The sequence below is a fragment of the Diplotaxodon limnothrissa genome, linkage group LG8, assembly GCF_057381915.1.
Source record: "Diplotaxodon limnothrissa isolate DT_005_m linkage group LG8, D_limnothrissa_male_GT1.1, whole genome shotgun sequence".
In the NCBI taxonomy this organism is placed as follows: Eukaryota; Metazoa; Chordata; class Actinopteri; order Cichliformes; family Cichlidae; genus Diplotaxodon; species Diplotaxodon limnothrissa.
The window spans coordinates 31,892,730-31,900,229 of record NC_140603.1 but is presented as its reverse complement, the minus strand read 5'-3'; positions in this window follow the sequence as shown (position 1 = coordinate 31,900,229).

The following is a 7,500-nucleotide window of genomic DNA, read 5'->3' as shown; positions in this document are numbered from 1 at the left end:
ACACAGCGTCAGCAGCAAGAACCCGCCCTGCCGTCCTTATTGGGATGTTTCCTACTGCCGGAGGGAAAATGGAAAACTCTCCCTCCCACACTCCCACTTCCACATTCCACAGCAGGCTCTTTCACTGTGCACTGAGGATTGTCCCTGTGAGAGCCGCTCACCTGCTTCCATTGTTGGCAGGTTGAGCACGTGTGTGATGTTTACACGGGCTGAAGCAACCTTTAGCTACAGCTGCGGTGTTAGCCCGCGCTGCCACACCTGAGCCGTGCAGGTTCACACACCTGAGGCTCTAAGTGAACATTAAAGAAGCTGTGCTTCAACTTTGTGGTGCGTGAGAGTCTGTACCTCTGCTGAAGTACAGGATGTGTGTACTTGTGTACTCGTGTGTGTGTGTGTGTGTCAGCATTATGAGAAATGAATGTGTGAGCTTACAGTGGTTCAGACTCACTGAGGATGATGACGACAGGTTGTTTCCTCTGATGATGAAGGCTCACATTCCTCGCCGTCTCTTCTCGTCACGTGTCAGTCGAGCGTCGCGAGGCATCAGAAACCGGAGAAATGGCGGTAGGTGGTTCCGGTCCGTGTAAGGATGTCGGCTCTTCATTTGTTGACTGCACAAACTGTCGACTCAGGAGCTGATGGGATTTAAACATCGTGCCAGTTTGAGCCACACAGGTTCTTCTGCTGTTCTCAGTCTTTTCTATATCTGATCGCAATAAATAATAATAAATAATAACATCTTCATTAAGGAGGCGTTCCTTCTTCATTGTGATAAAAAACTGAGTTTATTGATGAAACATTTGGAACTTTACTTTTCCAGAATCACAATAAAACATTTCAGTTTCATTTCACTGAAACATCAGGAAGTAACGATGATGTAACGCAGCCGTCCTGCTGCAGGGCGCCGCGCCGTGGCGAAATATCTGCTCTATTTACAAGAAACATCAGTAAAATGACAAAACCTGAACATGTTAAATGTAAAGCTGTGAATAAACTTAAATCACATGCAGTCACAAATGTAACAGTAACAGTTATTAGTGTTTCACAGATAAGTACTGAAAGTTTCTGTAACTGAAATAAGACTAATTATGGTGTTGGGAGGTCAGATCTTCGTTCTGAGCAGGAAGTGGTTTATGGCGGAAACGCTGGCGAGGACATTACAGAGTGTGGGACGCTTCAAACGCACAGCGTGGACTTTTCAGCCTTTTGGGAACGAAACAGCCAGAAACAAGAGAGAGCAGAGCGGTTTTAGCGTGAACCGAGTGACGACAAAACGCAGCTATTATGTTTATTTGTGAACACCGGGGAGGTGGCAGCGACTGTGGTTAACACACTCTGACGCACACTCCAGCAAAAAGCGAAGACAGCTCCTTCATTTTCCTTCTGTTGTGTTCATCAAAAGCCACCTGACACCGAGAACGTCCGATTTTATAACCAGCTGTTTGAAACACAACTATTTGTTTTGTCATCACAATAAATGAAGGAAATAAGCGTGTGCTAAATGTCTGAGAGGTGGCACTGACACTGAATCTCATCCTTCTGTCATGTACGTTGCTCAGCTTAAATATTTCTTTGTTTTAATAAGTGAAATTACATCTGAAGTCATAAAGTGGATTCAGAGGACAAATATAGCAAAGCAAACTGTAGCAATGCTGCAGTTCAGCTCTGTGATCACATCATTAGATGAGGTGACGTAGCCTCTGTTACAGTTTTTTACAGACGCTAGGACACATGTCTCAATACTTAGGTCACGTTTGCAAAACTCCTCACACAGTGAGCACAACAGAAGTCTATGTGGGCTAAACTGAGGACCAGTTATCATTGTTTTGGCACAAAATGCATTCAATGACTACATCTCTCAAATTTCATGAATTATTTTCTCACTCAGACACAACAACTGCCAAAAATCTTTGTACGTACAGGACATTTTGCATGTGCTTACATACTGTTTTCAAAACTGTTAAACTTATGGCCAAAACAATAACACAATGCAAAATGCAACAGCAATATTTTATTGAAACATATTTTAAATCTAAAAATGCAGTTTAACCAGCCACAGCTGATTCTCATTGTAGATGAACATCTACACAGGTGTTACTCCTTCAATTTTTCAACTCCTTCAATTCTGGCAGCCAGAAGATTCTTTCCTAGGTGTGTTGCCCTAGATGACATGAGATGTGATGTGGATGAGAACCTGTGGCCAAATGGAGGAGACCGAGTAGATTAGCATTACTATTGTATGTGTATCAGTGGATGGTGTGTATACAAATTCTTGTATTTTGGGATTACTTAGTGCAAAAAAATAAAAATACATAAACAAATATTACCGAAGTCTGCATGATGTCTGATTCATTCCGGTAACATATATTGAAATTATAAACAGAGATGTGTCCTTGTTTTACACAAGAAAACACTGTGTAATGCTACATGTTGTTAGTGTTTTTTAGGTCATTGTTTTGTGGGTGACAAAGTGTGTTTGTCGGCTGTCAACCTTTGCTAGTGTCAGGGTTCCTGGGTCGTTGACCCAGTGATTTCAGTTTGTTCATGTTCAGTTTGGTTCGCCACATTAATGTTCTTACTTCCTGTCTTTTCCCGTGTCAGCTTGTCTCCCGTGTCATTAGTCAGATTATGTTCAGCCCTGTACTCACCTGTTTCCAATCATTGTCATCATTCAACCTGTGTATTTAAGTTCCTCGGTTTCACCAGTTCTCTGTCGTGTCATTGATGTTGATGTTCATGTGATGTTCTGTTGTCGTTTCCGCCTGCGTTCAGCCAGCCAGCCATTCAGCCTTCCAGTCAGTTGTCCAGCCAGCCATTTTCTCCCTTTGTTCTGTTCATCCACTCCTCATAATAAATCTGCACCTACCTGCGAGTCCTGCGTTTGGGTTCCTTCTTCCTCGCCTCCACACGACGCCTGACAGAATGACACGACCCGTGCCACGAAGACACGATTGGAACCCAGCAGACTCGGACCTCTACGAGCGGCAGGAGGCAGCGCTTTCCCGTTGGGCAAAGGAGCTCAGGGGAAAACAGCGGCTCTTCGCGGAGCGAGAGCACGTCTTCGAGGGCACTCGCTTGGCTCTGGGCGGGCCTCGGAGACGCCGCGTTCCCCCACCTGCTGCCTCACCTGTACCGGAGCATTTGCCGTGGAGAGTGGACGTTCCACGCCGCGCTTCGGCCACTCCCTCTCTCGCCACTCCGCTCCTCGCTCCCACACCCGCCGCCTCATCCGCCGGACCTCCACCATCGCCGCGGCACAACGGCTACGCCTCCCACCTCAGCTCGACGGAGGCTACCGCGCCAGAGGCTCAGCTGTTTATCCCGGCCGCTTCCTCTTCCCGGAGAAAGCGGCGCACACGCCGCCATAAAATGGACTATTTTCAGCAATTCCCGGTGGTGAGTTCCAGCGACTGTTTTCCACCCTCGTTTGACTCTCCACTTCAACCCAATAATAAACCCGTCTTTGATTCATGGGACGTTTCCCTCCTAGAGGAGGAAGTGGACTGGGAAGAGTTTTTCTGCTCTGCTCCTCCAAAGACTGTAGATAGTGGTGGCAGGAAAACCCGAACATTCTCCCATACACCTGCCAGTAACACACACACCGTCACTATTTCCACACCCATTATTGAGCCATTGCCCACCAGCATGGGGGCCCAGTCTATGCCCACACCAGTGCCAGCTCCCAGGAGGAGGGCAGCTGCGACCCAGTCTACCTCCACACCCGCTCCTGTTTCTCGGGTGGGGGTGACTGGTGTCCAGCCACCTTCTGTGCCTGTCCCAGCGCCCAGGCTGAGGGCAGCCAGAACCCAGCCTGACCTCCCTGGAGGCTTGGAAGAGCTAACCGGTCCACCTACTACTTCACCCTTTCATCCACCTCCTGATCCAGCTTTTCACGCCCTCGCAGTATCACTGGTTAGACTAGCTGAACTGTCCCCTGCCCAGGCACCAGCCTTACGAGCCCAAGCCGTAATTTTATCTCCGTCACTAGCTCACTCTTTAGCTCAGCCATTAGCCTCACCGGCCTCTGTTTTTCCGTCAGTCTCCTTAGTCCAATCAGTTCCCTCTCCTGCTGCCCTCCAGTCAGTTCAGCCACCTGTAGCTCAGTCTCCACCTGTCCTCCAGCCACCTGTAGCTCAGTCTCCACCTGTCCTCCAGTCACCTGTAGCTCAGTCTCCACCTGTCCCCCAGTCACCTGTAGTCCAGCCTCCACCTGTCCTCCACTCTTCTGTAGTCCAGTCTGCCGCCCAGTGCCCTGTAGTCCAGTCGCCTCCTGTTCCCCAGTCACCTGTCCACCATCCCGTCCAGTCCCCGGACCTGCAGCCACAGCACCCAGAGCCAGCTGTGAGCCTTCCTGCTTCTCAGCCAGGGGTTTCCGCACCCGCTGGCCCGGCCGCTCCTCAGCCAGGGGTTTCCGCACCCGCTGGCCCGGCCGCTCCTCAGCCAGGGGTTTCCGCACCCGCTGGCCCGGCCGCTCCTCAGCCAGGGGTTTCCGCACCCGCTGGCCCGGCCGCTCCTCAGCCAGGGGCCTCCGCGCCTACTGGCCCTGCCTGTCTCCGGCCAGAGGCCTCCGCGCCTGCATCGCCTGGTCAGGCCTCTGCCTCAGCTGCACCCACGCCCGGCCCGGCCTCTGCCTCAGCTGCACCCACGCCCGGCCCGGCCTCTGCCTCAGCTGCACCCACGCCCGGCCCGGCCTCTGCCTCAGCTGCACCCACGCCCGGCCCGGCCTCAGAGCCTTCGTCCGCTGCAGCCTCAGTGCCTTAGTGCCTTCAGCCTCAGTGCCTTCAGCCTCAGTGCCTTCAGCCTCAGTGCCTTCAGCCTCAGTGCCTTCAGCCTCGCCTGGCCCAGCCTCAGTGCCTTCAGCCTCGCCTGGCCCAGCCTCAGTGCCTTCAGCCTCGCCTGGCCCAGCCTCAGTGCCTTCAGCCTCGCCTGGCCCAGCCTCAGTGCCTTCAGCCTCGCCTGGCCCAGCCTCAGTGCCTTCAGCCTCGCCTGGCCCAGCCTCAGTGCCTTCAGCCTCGCCTGGCCCAGCCTCCGTGCCTTCAGCCTCGCCTGGCCCAGCCTCCGTGCCTTCAGCCTCGCCTGGCCCAGCCTCCGTGCCTTCAGCCTCGCCTGGCCCAGCCTCCGTGCCTTCAGCCTCGCCTGGCCCAGCCTCGTTTGGGTCTGGAGCTGAACGGCCATTTTCTAGACCGCTGGCTGGGCCACTGGCCGGGCGCCATCGCCGTCGTGGGCGGCCCACAGACCCTCTTCGCCTGAGTGGCCGCCGTCGCCTTCCGCGCGGCCGGCCCCCCGACCGCCTTCGCCTGAGTGGCCGCCGTCGCCTTCCGCGCGGCCGGCCCCCCGAACTGTGCCCACGTCGCCGCCGTTGCTTTCCGCGCGGTCGGCCCCCGGACCAGTGCTGTCGCCGTTGCCGTCCGCACGGTCGGCCCCCTGAACTGTCTCGTCTCGGCCACGGGCCGCGTGGACGCCCACCTGAACTGTCTCGTCTCGGCCACGGGCCGCGTGGGCGCCCACCTGAACTGTCTCGTCTCGGCCACGGGCCGCGGGGGCGCCCACCTGAACTGTCTTGGTGTGGACTCCGTCCCTCCGTCCTGGGCCCCCTCCGCCCGCCCTGTTCTGGTTTTTTTTTTTTTCTTTCTCTTTTGGCCGTCGGGTGCCGGCCTTTGAAGGGGGGGGTACTGTCAGGGTTCCTGGGTCGTTGACCCAGTGATTTCAGTTTGTTCATGTTCAGTTTGGTTCGCCACATTAATGTTCTCACTTCCTGTCTTTTCCCGTGTCAGCTTGTCTCCCGTGTCATTAGTCAGATTATGTTCAGCCCTGTACTCACCTGTTTCCAATCATTGTCATCATTCAACCTGTGTATTTAAGTTCCTCGGTTTCACCAGTTCTCTGTCGTGTCATTGATGTTGATGTTCATGTGATGTTCTGTTGTCGTTTCCGCCTGCGTTCAGCCAGCCAGCCATTCAGCCTTCCAGTCAGTTGTCCAGCCAGCCAGCCATTTTCTCCCTTTGTTCTGTTCATCCACTCCTCATAATAAATCTGCACCTACCTGCGAGTCCTGCGTTTGGGTTCCTTCTTCCTCGCCTCCACACGACGCCTGACAGCTAGTGTTCTGGAAGAATGAGTTTATTTGAGACCTGAATGAAGTGTTTTGGTAGTTGTAGTGCATTTTGAATGTGAAGTGAACTGCTTTGCCAAGCTGACGGTCAGTTAGGAGGATTGTGTGAAGAGTTTTGCAAAAGTGACCTAAGTATTGAGACATGTGTCCTAGTGGCTGTAAAAAACTGTAATCCCACAGAGGACAAGCTCCCATTGTTCCAGCAGCAAAGGAGCCAGGCAGCAATGAACACACAGATGGAACATTCATGTCCAAAAACAGAAGAAAATATAAAAATATACACGTAGAAGAAATATATAGATAAAAATATATGTCCATGTGCTCCCACGGAGGGCTGGGATGTTAACAGCAGCAGGTTTTCAGCTTTGAGAGATGTTTGTCTTATAAACCGAGTTTCTGTGCACGATGGATTATTTTCTTATATTAAAGATTTGAATGTAAAAGAATTTTCTGGATCCGTGATGAGAAGAGACGACTGTTCTCAGGAATCATCAGGGGAACCACAGCCTGTCATCATCATCCTCAGTGAGTCTGAACCACTGTACGCGCACACATTCCTTATAATGTTGACACACACACACACACACACACACTGGTTTAGCCTCCCCTCGCTGTGATGAAGACCCTCCCCCTCATGCAAACACACGCCTCCATAAAAACAGCACACATGTCTGATCTTACTGTAAAGCACTTTGTGATTTTTATCTGTGAAATGTGCTATATAAATAAATTTTACTTACTTACTACAAATATTTCCTTCATCTCAGAAATGTGAAGCAAGAATTTCAAATAAAATGCAACAGAAATAAAAAACCAAGAAACTCAGTCAGAAAAGGATTTGGTCAGATTCCAGGTCTCAGGCTGTAATCACAGCGCGGGGGGGCAGGAAGTCTATGAATGTGTGTGCGCTGCTTGAAACAGAAAGTGCAGCAGCACAAAGAGGAGATTAAAGGATAACAGCATGTTTGTGCGGCTCTGACTCACTCGGTCTCCCACGCGCTCCACAGCCTTTCCAAGGACCAGCGTTTCTCCTGAAGTGACGTCAGATTCCTGCTGCGCGCAGATTTCATGTCATCCTGAAACACACATCGGGATTTTCTGGCCTCGCTCCACCAGCTTCCCGACTCCCGAACACATGTTTATCACATCTCTTTATCTCATTCTCAGCACACTGCAGCTTTCAGAACAGTTCAAACGTGTTTCAGCACTAAAGCCATTAAAACTTTTCACTCAAATCACTTCAACTCTGATCAATTCAAAGTTTTCATCCCCGTTTTAAAACTTGGACAGCAGATCTGATCCACGTTCACTGGCTGTGAAACCACTTCTGTGGGTTTGCATCATAATCGGGAAGAAAGATGACTGAACACGGTTGTTGATCTGAGGGT